Source organism: Meles meles, chromosome 3 (assembly GCF_922984935.1).
Source record: "Meles meles chromosome 3, mMelMel3.1 paternal haplotype, whole genome shotgun sequence".
NCBI classification, from domain to species: domain Eukaryota; kingdom Metazoa; phylum Chordata; class Mammalia; order Carnivora; family Mustelidae; genus Meles; species Meles meles.
In genome coordinates, this window is record NC_060068.1 from 105,545,984 (window position 1) to 105,560,837 (window position 14,854).

Here is a 14,854-nt window from a genome sequence, read left to right on the forward strand (position 1 = left end):
CTTTCTCTGAATTTCTTTGTCTCTATGGCTTCTTGAGTTTCAATTCTCCCTTCTTTCCAGGAATTCTCATTTTTCTCTGTCATAAACACCCGAGGTATTTACATCAGAATGGCTTCAAAGTGATAAACCCTGAGGCAATTTTTTCTTCTGAATTCCAGGAAAGCCTTTCCATTAGTATTTTCTTGTAGAGCTACAGCTGCTAAGCCTGTGAGCTTCTGAAAGATGCAGATCTTTTGCGCTGCAGGACAAATCCCCTGAGGCCGCCACTCCAGGAGGAGAGGCCCCGGTATTAGTGCTTTTAAAGCTTCCTTGGTGATTCTGACGACAAACCACATGAGGAAAATTCACTTTAGTGTGGTGGTTCTTTACCTTTTGAGGGTGATTAGCCCCTTTGAGATGCTGAGAAGATTATCCTGATCCTGATCTGGAAAAAAACACCTCACAGGCCCAACACTTAAGGACAGTCTAGACACCTCAGTGTGTTTATGGAGTACTCCAAATTCCCAGTGCCTAGTCTGCATCTGAAAGGACACCACGTTCATCCTGCTTCTCCAGTGCAGAGCCCTGGAGCTTTTTCCATCTCATTTCTCTGGGCTCCGGGGTTGGGGCCCTCTTCAAGATCCTGAATGTTTAAGACTGTTTGCGGGTAAATGGCTACAAAAAGGAGTTCCGGATTCCCAAGACAAACGGAGCCTTCTGTCTGAAACTCAATAGTCTTGCTGGAACCCACCCAAGAAAGGCCACAGGGTAGAGTGGAAGGAACTCTGGAAGGGACTGTAGGTCTCCTGGACTCTAATCTGAGCTTGGATACCAATTTGCTGTGTCCTTGCCAAGTCAATTCTCCTTTGTGAGCCTCATTTTCCTCAACTGTGAAGTGAGGTGGTAGACTGGAAGAACTCAAAGATCCCTTCCAGCTCTTTGAGTCTAGGATTCTTTTCAGGAAATTGTACACAGGAGCCACTTCAGATGGTAGAGCACAGTGGAGATATGTGACAAAAAGGGACAAAAGGGTCCCGTGGAGAGTTTGCTTCCTATTTCTATATGGCCTTCTGCCTTCATATTCCAGTATTCCAGGGTAAGTTCTTTTGCTAGTGACCTCTTAAGTATTCTACTAATCCCTGTGGTTAGAAAGACAAAGACCTGTGAGGTCACAGAGCCTACTCACCCACAGCCAACCACACTTTCCCATCTTCTCAAACCCAGGCTGAGGCATTTGACCTTAGCTGAGTGGACAAAAGGAAGTGGTAATTTCCACATCCCTATCCATAGCTACAAATTGCTTTTAATGAAGCAGAGAGATAGTTTCATTAAAGCAGCTGCCTTCCGCAGGTCATGATTGTCTCTGAGCAACATTTTTGGGGGGGGGGGGGTAGGCAGCAAAGCTTATTGAGTGATAGTATAAAGCTCCCAAAGGGGGAGAGGAACCTGAGAGGGTTACCCATCTCTGAGCAACATTAAGTCTTAGATTCAGTCTGGGGGGTACTCTCCAGGTTGAGTGGATCCAAGGCCTCCACTGCAAAGCAGGACTGTTTCCTTGAGGTCCCTGACCATCACCACCTGGGGAAGAGTAGGGGTTCACAATCATGAAGCTTATGTACCCATTGAAATGGAATTGACCTATTCATTAGGAGAGAGGATTAAAATAGCAGACGTCTGTGTTTTGTTTGTCTGTTTTAATTTTTCTCTTTGGACATCCACTACTTTTTCCTACTTTTCCCCTTGGCAGTCATACTTTCCTCTTTTGTGAAGAAAATACTTTCCCCTCACCTTCAGTCCAGGTGCTTTTTGGGTGAAGGTGATACCCCTAACCTAGGAATGGATGGATGACCCGCACCTGGTCAGTCAGAGCATTCCACATCTTGGGCTATTGCGATTGTTTCAAAGATGGATAATTACCCAAGCTGGTCAGGAAAATCCAATCCTGGGGCTCTTTCTGGAGCCGTGAAGGAGAAAGGCATTGACTCTACTGAGGAAGCTAACCCGAAGGTGAGCCCGGAGCGGCTTGTGGATGTTTATGAGAGTTAGCAACAAGGTGGAGGCTATGGGGCTTCCTATTTCAACTAAGTTTCTGGCTTACCAGGTACTACACTCACTTATGTCCCTCTAATTTACAAAAGAAAGAAATTAACATTTTTAGCTTCTCACAATGAAAAGAAGTATTTATTTAAAAACTTTTAGAGGAGGGGTGCACTGAGGTGGCTCGGTCAGTTAAGTTTCTGCCTTTGGCTTGGGTCATGATCTCAGGGTCTTGGGGTAGAGCCCTGTAACGAGCTCCGTATTCAGCGGGGAGCCTGCTTCTCCTTCTCTCGCTCCCCCTGCTTGTGCACGCACGTTCACTCTGTCAAATAAATAAGTAAATAAATAAATCTTAAAAAAAAAAAAGGGGACGCCTGGGTGGCTCAGTGGGTTAAAGCCTCTGCCTTCAGCTCAGGTCATGATCCCAGTGTCCTGGGATCGAGCCCCGCATCAGGCTCTCTGCTTGGCAGGGAGCCTGCTTCCTCCTCTCTCTCTCTCTCTCTGCCTGCCTCCCTCCCTACTTGTGATCTCTATCTGTCAAATAAATAAATAAAATCTTTAAAAAAAAAAAAAAACTTTTGGAGGAGAGGCATCTGGGTGGCTCATTGGTTGAGTGTCTGTCTCTTGATTTCGCCTCATGTCGTGACCTTGGGGTTATGAGATCGAGGCCCCAGTCAGGCTCCATGCTCCGTGGGGAGTCTGCTTGAGATTCTCTCCCTCTGCCCCTCCGACCCCCACCACTCACATACGTGCTCTCCCTCTTTCTCTGAAATAAAGAATACATCTTTAAAAAAAAAAAAAGAACAAAACAACGTTTGGGACATTTGGGTGGCTCAGTTGGTTAAGCAGCTGCCTTCAGCACAGGTCATGATCCAGAGTCCTGGGATGGAGTCCCACTCAAGCTCCTTGCTCAGCAGAGAGTCTGCTTCTCCCTTTGTCTGCCACTCCCCATGCTTGTGCTCTCTCTCTCTAGCAAATAAATAAAATCTTAAAAAATCCCAAAAACTTTCGGAGAGGCTCCTGGGTGGCTCAGTCAGTTAAATGACCAACCCTTGATCTCAGCTCAGGTCTTGATCTTGGGGTTGTGAGTTCAAGCCCTGCTTTGGGCTCCAGGCTGAGTGTGGAGTCTACTTAAAACTTTTAGAACTTCTAAGTGTGGGTGCTTGGGATAAACTGTTAGTCACCTCATTTCAGGTACAGCTTTGAGGGTGGAAAAACATTCCTCTGTCCTGGTACTTTTTGGTGCCTATTTATAAAATGCATGTGGAGTTTTGTCCAGATTTCAACCCAACCCCATTGTGTTCCTCTTCCTGTTCTAAAGGACTATGAACTTTTTCCGCTTGGGGCGAGCCAGGGTGATGGAGCATGGATTCTCCACTAAATTTGATTTCCTTGATTTTTGCTCCTTTTCTATTCTTGGGCAGAGTCTCTTGATCTTGGCTTTCCCTTCTGGCAGGCTCCACACCCTCACTTTCTCGGTGAGCTATGGGATAAACACCCCAGATTTTGTTATGCTCTGTTGCCCAGCCTCATCTCTTACACAGGTTTAAATCATCCGGTTAATTGAAAACGTTCACTTTCTTTGGACTTGTCGTAAACAGATTGAATCAGATGTGGCAAGGTGCCTGGGAAAAGCCACCACTGGTTCCTGCTTATGACAACAACGAGTCACTTCCTCTCCTTGCAGGTTCCAATGACTACTTCATTTGGTAGGCTCAGTTGATGTTCCCCTTCCTCTCCTAGAAAGGTCCCAGCTGCAAATCTTACTTTGTCAGCTAGATGAGCTACCTCAGAGTTTCTTGGCAAATGTGTCCCTTGGGAAGGCTTACTTCCCATCCCTGTCCCTGAGGCCCTCACCATACAAGGCTTACAAATGCCCCCCACCCAGTCCCATCCTACTCTTAGGCAGACCTGCTGCGCAGAATTCATTTTCAAAGGTAACAGGCCAAATTTACCCATTCTTGATATCAGGAAGTAGCCCACCCAAAAGAGAGAGTCTTAAAAGCCTTCAATTCTTTTTCATTCAATTTAATAGTCTCGGAGATTACCCACAGGTCAAAAAATCTCCGGGGTCACAGAACTACTTTTCTAACCACCTGTAGGTTGGATGACTGAGAGTTTGACGTGAAGGGTTTGGAGACATCTGAGAAAGGATCACAAGAGCAAAGGTATGTGTGGGACAAGTGAAATATGCCAGAAGGTTGTAGGTTTATAACCTATAGCTTATAACCTAAAGCTACAATTTTAAAATGCTCATAACAAATAGAATGCTCTAGGGACCATTCTAAATACTCAGGGTATATTAATTTATGTAATCCTCATACTGACCGTATTATGTGGTTACTACACTGTATCCTCCCATTTTTCCTGTAGGAAAACTGGGCTCCAGAGAAGTGAATTACTTGCTCAAGGTCTTGTACTTAGAGCTAAGAATTGAATCCAGGCGTGCCTGGGTGGCTCAGTGGGTTAAGCCTCTGCCTTCGGCTCAGGTCATGATCTCAGGGTCCTAGCATCAAGTCCTGCATCAGGCTCTCTGCTCTGCGGGGAGCCTGATTCCTCCTCTCTCTCTCTGTCTGTTTCTCTGCCTACTTGTGATCTCTCTCTCTCTCTGTCAAATAGATAAATAAAAGAAAAAATCTTTTAAAAAAATTAAAAAAAGAATTGAATCCAGGCTTATTTGCAAAATATATCATGCATTAATGTATGTATTGTACATATGTATGTAATGTGACATATATAGTAACATATTACCCTGAGATATCTAGCTCAATCTCCATGTCCATTGGCATTGCAACTTCTCTATTGATATTTACAGTAAAATTACATCATAGTATCAATTATATGTGAAGAGCGAATTGAGATTAAAACATGCATCTCAGGTTCTAAAAATTTAGGTTTCAATAGCAAAAGTGAAGGGAAAATCATAGAGCCTCAAAGGTTCTGGATTTAGTTTTTATAATTGCAGACCAAATTCAAACAAATTGGTTCTCACCACCACCACCACTAACAAAGGGATTGAATCCAGACAATCTACTTCCCAAATTTGCTTTTAACCATTATACCACACTGCCTCTCCATAAATCTCTAAAGGTTGGGATACCAACTACCCTGGCTTGCCCAGGATAGAGGGGTTTCCCAGAAAACACGACTTTTACTGCTAAAACTGGTACAGTCTTGGGCCAACCATAATGGTTGGTCACCCTTATGTAGAAATATTATCAAAGAAGATATTTCTCTTGTAACCTGATACCAAAGCAACTGCAATAAGACAGAATTGAGAGAGAAATTGCTCAAGACAAGACAGAAAGTTTGAAGAGCAGATGAACTTTGGGACTCTCCTCCTCTTCTGCTCCCTTAGTTGTGGCCCCTTGACCAGATGTGGATGGCTGCTTCAGTTCTGATCTAGTTTCTCATCTTGTGCCTTCTTGGAATCATTCCACATGAAGTAGCCATGGTAATTTTCTGGAGCATAAATGTGACCAGTCATTCCCATGCTTATAACACTCCTCTGAACTCAACGATCCTAAGCTCTTGAGCTTGACTTGGAAGGCCCTCTGCCATTTGGCCTTCATTAATCTCTCTGGCCTTTCTTTATGGTTAACAAGCTACTATAGTTCAACCGCACCAAACAACTATTATTTTCCTGAAGACGCCAGCCTGTTACCTTGGTGTCTTTTTCTAAACTTCTAGAAATATCAGCAATATCAGCGATATCCTTTCTCCCTTCTTTGCCAGCAACTCCTGTATGTATGTATGTACATATATGCAACATCAATATATATATATATATATATACACATATATATATGTATATGTATATGTATGTATATGTATATGTATATATATATATATATACACACACACATACATACATTTGATGTTGCACTTTTCATGTCTGTGAATCATTTCTTTTATAACTGGAAGTTTGCACCTCTTTTTTTTTTTAAAGATTTTATTTATTTATTTGACAGAGAGAGACACAGAGAGAGAGGGAACACAAGCAGGGGGAGCAGGAGAGGGAGAAACATGCTTCTCCACGAGCAGGGAGCCCAACATGCGCCTCGATCCCAGGACTCTGGGATCATGACCGGAGCCAAAGGGAGCCGCCTAATGACTTAGCCGCCCAAGTGCCCACGTTTGCACCGCTTAATCCCCTTCACCTAGTTGGCTTATCCCCCTCTCTGTTCCCCAACTTGGCAACCAACCAAGACTCCAACCTGCAAGACTCCTGGGTTAGGAGACCCTCTTCTGTGTTTTCCAGCTCTTGGGGTCACTTCCTCTACAGCATAATTTTCATATTCTCCTATGACTATCTGTTTATCTGTGAAACCCACTGTACTATGAACTGCCCTTTATTTATCTGTAGTTTTACAATACTTGACACATAATAACAGCAACTTTATACTAGAAAATGTGTGTGCATTATCTCATTTAATTCACATGATAACTCATAAGTACTATTATTCCTGTTTTAGTTAAAGAGATGGAAACCCTGAGAAGTAAAGTAATTTTCCTTCAATCTTACAGCTAGTAAATGTTTTGAAACTGCTAAAGTTCTTCTTCAACTGAATGAACCTTTGGTCCTCTATCTATCTTACAAAGTTGCAGAGATCAGGGGCGCCTGGGTGGCTCAGTGGGTTAAGCCTCTGCCTTCAGCTGCACAGCTCAGTGGGTTAAGCCTCTGCCTTCAGCTGCACAGCTCAGTGGGTTAAGCCTCTGCCTTCAGCTCAGGTCATGATCTCAGGGTCCTGGGATCGAGCCCCCTCTTGGGCTCTTTGCTCATCAGAGAGCCTGCTTCTCCCTCTCTCTGCCTCCTGCTCTGCCTACTTGTGATATCTCTCTCTGTCTCATGAGATCTTTAAAACAAAACAAAACAAAAAACAAAGTTGCAGAGATCAAATGAAGTGATGAAGAGGGTATGGCTTTGTAAGCTGAAAAACTCTAATGTCAGAAACTGCTAATTCCCACCTCCCATATTTGTCTTCTAGTTTCTTTTCATAATAATAGAATCCCTGGTGTTTAACTAGACATCTAGCTGCCCATAATAATAGCTATGGTTTCCAGACCCTCCTAAACCAGGAATGGCCATATGGTTCTGTTTGGGTCAACATGATATGAACAGAACCAAACCCACCACTTCTAGGACACGGCTTTAAAGAGAATAAAAGAGACTCCTCCTTCCTTTTCCCCTTCCCTCTATGGATGGATATGGTGGTGATGAGTCATCTTGGATCATATAGGATAAGATAGAAGGAGCCTGGGAACTCTGGCCTTGTGGAATTCACATACTTACCCTATACTGCATCTGTTTGGATGATATTGACAGAGACAAATAAGCTTCTATCTTGTTTCAGTCAATTTGGATCTCTGTTTTAACACCTAAACCTATACTCTAATATAGTCTATTCACAAGGGGAAAGGATTATTCTTATTATTCTTACACAGATGCTTTGAAACTGTATGTAGACTATATCATAAGAATTAATTTTCTCTTCTCAGTAAAAGATATTACCATTCAACTAGTTGCTCAGGCCAAAAAGCTAGAGGGCTTTATTTTCCTTTTAAAACAGCCTTGGGGTGCCTGCGTGGCTCAGTTGGTTAAGCATCCGACTGGTGATTTCCACTCGGGTCATGACCTCAGGGTCATGAGATCAAGCTTGGCATCAGGGCTCAGCGCCCAGCATGGAGCCTGCTTGGGATTCTGTGTCTCCCTCTGCCCTGCCCTCACTAGGGCTCTCTGTCTAGCTCTCTCTAAAATAAGTAAATTAATCTTTAAAACAAAACAAAACATCTTTCTTGAGATATGATTGATATGCAGTAAACTGAATATGTTAAATAAATATATCCATCACCACCTTCCTCCTTTTCCTCTTCCTCCTCCTCCTCTCCCTCCTCCTTTTTCTTCCTTCCCTTCTTCTTCCTTTTCCTCTTCTTCTTCTTCTTCTTCCCCTTCTCCTCCTTCTCTTTCTTCTTGTAATCCCTTTCTTCTAAATCCTCTCCAGTCCCCCTCATTCCCAGTCCTCTCTGCAACTACCAATCTTCTTTCCGCCATTTCCGATTTGTTAACATTTTCTGGAATTCCATATACATGAAATTAGATAGTATGTTACTCTCTCTCTCTCTCTCTCTTTTTTTTTTTTTTTTGGTCTGGCTTCTTCCACTCAGCATACTTATTTGGAGATTAAGAATGATCTTTGGTTCCTTTCTTTCTTTCATTGGCCCCTCCCCCCACTCCCCATCCCAAGCTATTCCTTCATCAAGATCAGTAACCTCTATCCAAGCCCATTAACTTCTACCTTCATTACTATTGTCCTCACCCACACCACCATCATCTCTCTCATACCACTTTCATTGTCTCCTAACTGGTCGCTTTGTTTCCACTCTAGTTTCTTCCAATCCATTCTCCACCTAGCATTTACAATGATCTCTTGAAAATGGGATCATATCAATCTCTTCAGATCAGGTCAGTACTCTTTTTTAATTCATTCAGTGTCTTCTAATCACACTCAGAATAATATTCTAACCCTGATAGTAGCTTGCAAAGGCCTTTCATCAATGTTACTGATTTATTTGTCAGAGATAGAGAGAGAGAGAGAGAGAATAGCATGAAGCCTGATGTGGGCCTCAATCCTGGGGCCCTGGGATCATGACCAGAGCTAACCAACTGGTCACCCAGGTGTTCCAAACAATAACTTTCCATTCCTCCCCTTCTCTTCATCTCCTGGCAGCCACCATCTTACTTTGTGTCTTTATGATTTTGACTGCTCTAGGCCCCTCATATAAGTGAAATCATATAGTGTTTCTCTTTTTGTGACTGGCTTATTTCACTTAGCATTATGCCCTCAAAGTTTAATCCATATTGTAGCATGTGTTAGAATTTCATTCCTTTTAGAGACTGAATACTATTCCATTGTGCATACATGCCACATAATTATTTATCCATTTATCTTTTGACAGACACTTAGGTTGCTTCCACATTTTGACCTTTGTGAATTTGCTGCTATAAACATAGGTGTACACATATCTGCTTGAGTACTCACTTTGGATTCTTTTGGGTATATACCTAGAAGTAGGATTGCTGGATCATACTGTAATTCTACTTTTAATTTTTTGAGGAACTACTGTACTGTTTTGCAGAGCAGCTGCTCCATTTTACATTCCCACCAGCAATGCACAGGGTTCCAATTTCTCCACATCCAACCAATATTTGTTATTTTTTATATTGTTTTTGTTTTGTTAATAGCTATCCTAATGGGCGTGATGTGGTATCTCATTGTTTTGATTTGCATTTCCCTAATGAATAGTGATGTTGAGGATCCTTCCATGTGCTCATCTTCCTTGGAGAAATGTCTGTTCAGATCTTTGCCCATTTTTGCTTTTTCTTGTTTAATTGTAGGAGTTCTTTATATATTTTGGATACTAATTCTTTACTATATATATAATTTGCACATATTGTCTCCCATTCCATGGGTTGTCTTTTCTTTCTTGATCATGTCCTTTCATACTTAAAAGTTTTTAATTTTGATGAAGTCCAATTTATCTACCTTTTTTGGTTGTCGGTGCTTTTGGTGTCATTTCCATGAAATTATTATTAAACCCAATGTCAGGAAGATTTCTCCAATGTTTTATTCTAAGAGTTTGACAGTTTAGCTCCTACATTTAGGTCTTTTTCTTTGTTTTAAAAGATTTTATTTATTTATCTGAGGGAGAGAGAGAGAGGGAGCATGATTAGGGGGAGGGGCATAGGGAGAGGGAAAAACAGGTTTCCCACTGAGCAGGAAGCCCAGTGCAGGGCTTGATCCCAGGATCCTGGGATCATGACCTGAGCCAAAGGCAGATGCTTAATGGACTGAGCCATACAAGTGCCCCTCCTACATTTAGGTCTTTGATCCATTTTAAGTTAATTTTTTGTACCTTAATAAAGGTTCAACTACATCCTTCTGCATGTGGATATCAATTTTTACCAGTATGTTTTATAGAAAATTATGACTAAAAAGATATAAAATGTCAGCATATACATAACATGGAGGAAGGAGAGGAAAAAAAAGAGAAAGAATGTATTTGGAGGCTTTCTTTCCTCTTCTAATTTTGGGAATAATTTGAAGAGAATAATTATTAACTTTTTTTTTTAAATTTGTTTATTTGTTAATTATTAACTTCTTTTTTTTAATATTTTATTTATTTATTTGACAGAGAGAGATCACAAGTAGATAGAGAGGCAGGCAGAGAGACAGAGAGGGAAGCAGGCTCCCTGCTGAGCAGAGAGCCCGATGCGGGACTTGATCCCAGGACCCTGAGATCATGACCCGAGCTGAAGGCAGCGGCTTAACCCACTGAGCCACCCAGGTGCCCCAATTATTAACTTCTTTAAATGTTTGGTAGATTCACCTGTGAATCCATTTGGTCTGGGACTTTTGTTTTGTTTTGTTTTTTTTAGTTTTTTTCTTACTAATTCAATATTATTCCTAGTTATTGGTCTGTTCAGATCTTATATTTCTTTCTGATTCATTTTGGAAGACTGTATGGTTTTAGGAATTCATCCATTTCTTACAGATTTGTTCAATTTATTGTCATAAAATTTTTCATTGTACTTTCTTTTTTTGTTTTTTAAATTTAAATTCAATTAATTAACATACAGTGTATTGTTAGCTTTAGAGGTGGTGTTCAGTGATTCATCAGTTTTTTTTTCACCAGTTTTATATAATACCCAGTGCTCATTACATCATGTGCCCTTTTTTTTTTTTTTAAGATTTTATTTATTTGACAGAGATCACAAGCAGGCAGAGAGGCAGGCAGAGAGAGAGGAAGGGAAGCAGGCTCCCTGCTGAACAGAGAGCCCGATGCGGGGCTCGATCCCAGGACCCTGAGATCATGACCTGAGCCAAAGGCAGAGGCCTTAACCCACTGAGCCACCCAGGCGCCCCTATGTGCCCTCTTTAATGTCCATCGCCCAGTTACCTTATTCCCCAATCCTCCTCCCCTCAGTCTGCTTCACATGATGAAGAGTCTCTTATGGTTTGCTTCCTCTCTGATTTTGTCTTGTTTTATTTTTCCCTCCCTTCCTCTATTTTGTTTTGTTTCTTAAATTCCACATATGAGTGAAATTATATGGTAATTGTCATTCTCTGACTTATTTCTCTCAGCATAATAGCTCCAGTTCCATCCATGTCATTGCAAATGTCAAGAAGTCATTTTGTTTAGTGGATGAGTAGTATTCCAGTGGTTAGATATTATAAAAAATAATATCTTCTTTATCCATTCATCAGTCAATGGACAGCTGAGCTCTTTCTATAAAGTTGGGCTATTGTGGACATTGCTGCTACAAACATTGGGGTGCAGATGACCCTTTGGATCACTACATTTGTATTTTTAGGGTAAATATCCAGTAGAGCAATTGCTGGGTTGTAAGGTAGCTCTATTTTCAACTTTTTGAGGACCCTCTATACTGTTTCCTAGAGTGGCTGCACCAGCTTGCATTCCCACCAACAGTGTAGGAGGGTTCCCCTTTCTCCACATCCTCACCACCATCTGTTTTTTCCTGACTTATTAATTTTAGCCATTTTGATTGGTGTGAGGTGGTATTTCATTGTGGTTTTTTTTTTTTTTTAAAGATTTTATTTATTTATTTGACAGAGAGAGATCACAAGTAGGCAGAGAAGCAGGCAGAGAGAGTGAGAGGGAAGCAGGCTCCCTGCCGAGCAGAGAGCCCGATGTGGGACTCGATCCCAGGACCCTGAGATCATGACCTGAGCCAAAGGCAGCGGCTTAAACCACTGAGCCACCCAGGCGCCCCTCATTGTGGTTTTGATTTGAGTTTCCCTGATGCCAAATGATGTGGAGCATTTTTTCATATGTCTGTTGGCTATTTGTGTGTCTTCTTTGGAGAAATGTTTGTTCATGTCTTTTGTCCATTTCTTTTTTTTTTTTTTTTAAAGATTTTATTTTATTTATTTGACAGAGAGAGAGATCACAAGTAGGCAGAGAGGCAGGCAGAGAGAGAGGAAGGAAGCAGGTTCCCTGAGGAGCAGAGAGCCCGATGCAGGGCTCGATCCCAGGACCCTGAGATCATGACCTGAGCCAAAGGCAGCGGCCTAATCCACTGAGCCACCCAGGTGCCCCTCTTTTGTCCATTTCTTGATTAGACTATTTGCTCTTTGGGTTTTGAGTTTGATAAGCGCTTTATAGATTTTGGATGCTAGCCCTTTACCTGATAAGATATTTGCAAATATCGTCTCCCATTCTGTCAGTTGTCTTTTGGTTTTGTCAACTGTTTCCTTTGCTGTGCAAAAGCTTTTTATCTTGACAAGATAGTTCCAATAGTTCATTTTTTACTTTGTTTTCCTTGCCTTTGGAGATGTGTCTAGTAAGAAGTTGCTGTGGTTGAGGTCACAGAGGTTGCTTCCTGTTCTCCTCTAGGACTCTGATGGATTCCTATCTAACATTTAGGTCTTTCATCCATTTTGAGACTATTTTTGTGTATAGTGTAAGGAAATGGTCCAGTTTCACTCTTTCCTATGTGGCTATTTTTCATTTACTTTCTTATTATCCTTTGTATTTCTGCAGAGTCAGTTGTTACTTTTCCACTTTTGTTTCTGATTTTATTTATTTGGGTCCTTTCTCTTCATTTCCTTGATGAGTCTGGCTAGGGGTTTATCAATTTTGTTTATCTTTCAAAGAATAAGCTCTTGATTTCATCAATTGTTGTTTTTTTTTGGTCTCAGTCATTTTTTTTTAAAAATCTTCTATTATTATTTATTTGTTTTAAAGCAAACCCTATGCCTACCATGGGACTTGAACCCATGACCCCAAGATTAAGAGTTGTATGTTGTTCCAACGGAGCAGGCTGGGTGCCCTTCTGTCATTTTTTTCTGCTCTGACCTAATCATGTCCTTCCTTCTGTTATTTCCTTCCATCTTGGGCTTTCATAGTTCCTTTAGGTGTAAGGTTAGATTGTTTATTTGAGTTTTTTCTTATTTCTTTACGTAGGCTTATATCATTATATATTTTTCCCAGTATCATTTGTGGAAAAGACTGACCTTTTGCACATTGAATGGTCTTGGCACACTTGGGACAAAGAAAAAAATATATATATATATATTTTATATTTACTATAAATAGTAAACTAGACATAGTTGAAAAGAGAAGTTAGTAAATTAGTGAAGAAAATTGAGTAAATGAGAAAATTGAGTAAATATGAGGACCATATTTCAGCATGGGGAAATATTTAGTATAAAATAGAGGTTAAGAGATATTGATGATTCGATGTATTTCTTTTTTTTTTTAAGATTTTATTTATTTATTTATTTGACAGACAGAGAACACAAGTAGGCAGAGAGGCAGGCAGAGAGAGAAAGAGAAGCAGGCCTCCTGCTGAGCAGAGAGCCCGACGCGGGGCTCAATCCCAGGACCCTGGGATCACGACCTGAGCAGAAAGCAGAGGCTTTAACCCACTGAGCCACCCAGGTGCCCCAATTCAACATATTTCTAATAGGGGTTCTAGTGACAAAATAATGACAAAAATGGTGGAAAGCCAATATTCCATGAGTTACTGGTTGAACATTTTTCAGCATTAGCATGAATCCTCAGATTAAAGAAGTGTACTATGTCCCAAACAGGAAAAATAAACAACACATACATGTAAAAGGGCAGAACCTTGAACAATGTGAATATCTTTTTTTTTTTTAAGATTTTATTTATTTATTTATTTGACAGAGAGGAATCACAAGAGAGGCAGGCAGAGAGAGAGGAAGGGAAGCAGGCTCTCTGCTGAGCAGAGAGCCCGATGTGGGACTCGATCCCAGGACCCTGAGATCATGACCTGAGCTGAAGGCAGCGGCTTAACCCACTGAGCCACCCAGGCACCCGAACAATGTGAATATCTTAAAAGACACCAGAGAAAAGACAGATTTTTAACAAAATCATGAAAAGCAGGCTGACCAGACTTTTTAATCAGTATACGAAAGCCAGAAGACTATGGAAAAATGTCTAATAATTGTCAATCTGTAATTCTATATACAGCTATTCTGTCATTTCAAATTAAGGGTGAAATTAAAACAATTTTACATACATAAAGTGTCTTACTTTCATAAGGCTGCCATAACATGTACTACAAACTGGGTAGCTTAAGAAAACAGAAATTTATTTTCTTATAGTTTTGGAATCTAGAAGACCAAAATCAAGATGTTGACATTTGCCATTGTCCCTCTAAAAGCAATAGAGGGCTTCTTGCCTTTTTCAGCTTCTGATAGCCAGAAGTATAACTACAGTCTTCACATGGCATTCTCCTGTCTCTTCACATAGTCCTCTTTCTGTGAAGTCTCTTTATGTCTAAATTTCCCCTTTTTAGAAGGATACCAGTCATATTGTGCTATGGTATAAATGTGTACCCTCAAATTCATACGTTGAAATCCTAACCCACAAAGATGATGGCATTAACAGGTGGGACTTTTGGGAAGTGCTTAAGTCTTGAGAATGGAACCCTTATGAATGGAATTGATGCTCTTATAAAAGAGACCTTATAGAGATCTTTCACTCTTTCTTGTGAGAATACAGCAAGAGGTCAGAAGTCTGTAACCCAGAATAAGCCCTCATTCAACCATGTTGGCACTCTGATCTTGAACTTCCAGTCTCAAGACTGGAAATATGAGAAATAAACCCTTGCTGTTTATATAAGCCAACCAGTCTGTGGTATTTTGTTATAGCGGCCTGAAGGACTAAGACATATTGGATTAGGGCCACCCAATAACCTTATTTTATCTTGATTACCTCTGTAAAGACTTGATTTCCAAATAGATGACATTTGGATGTACTTCAACTCATCTTTTTTGGGGTGGGGGAC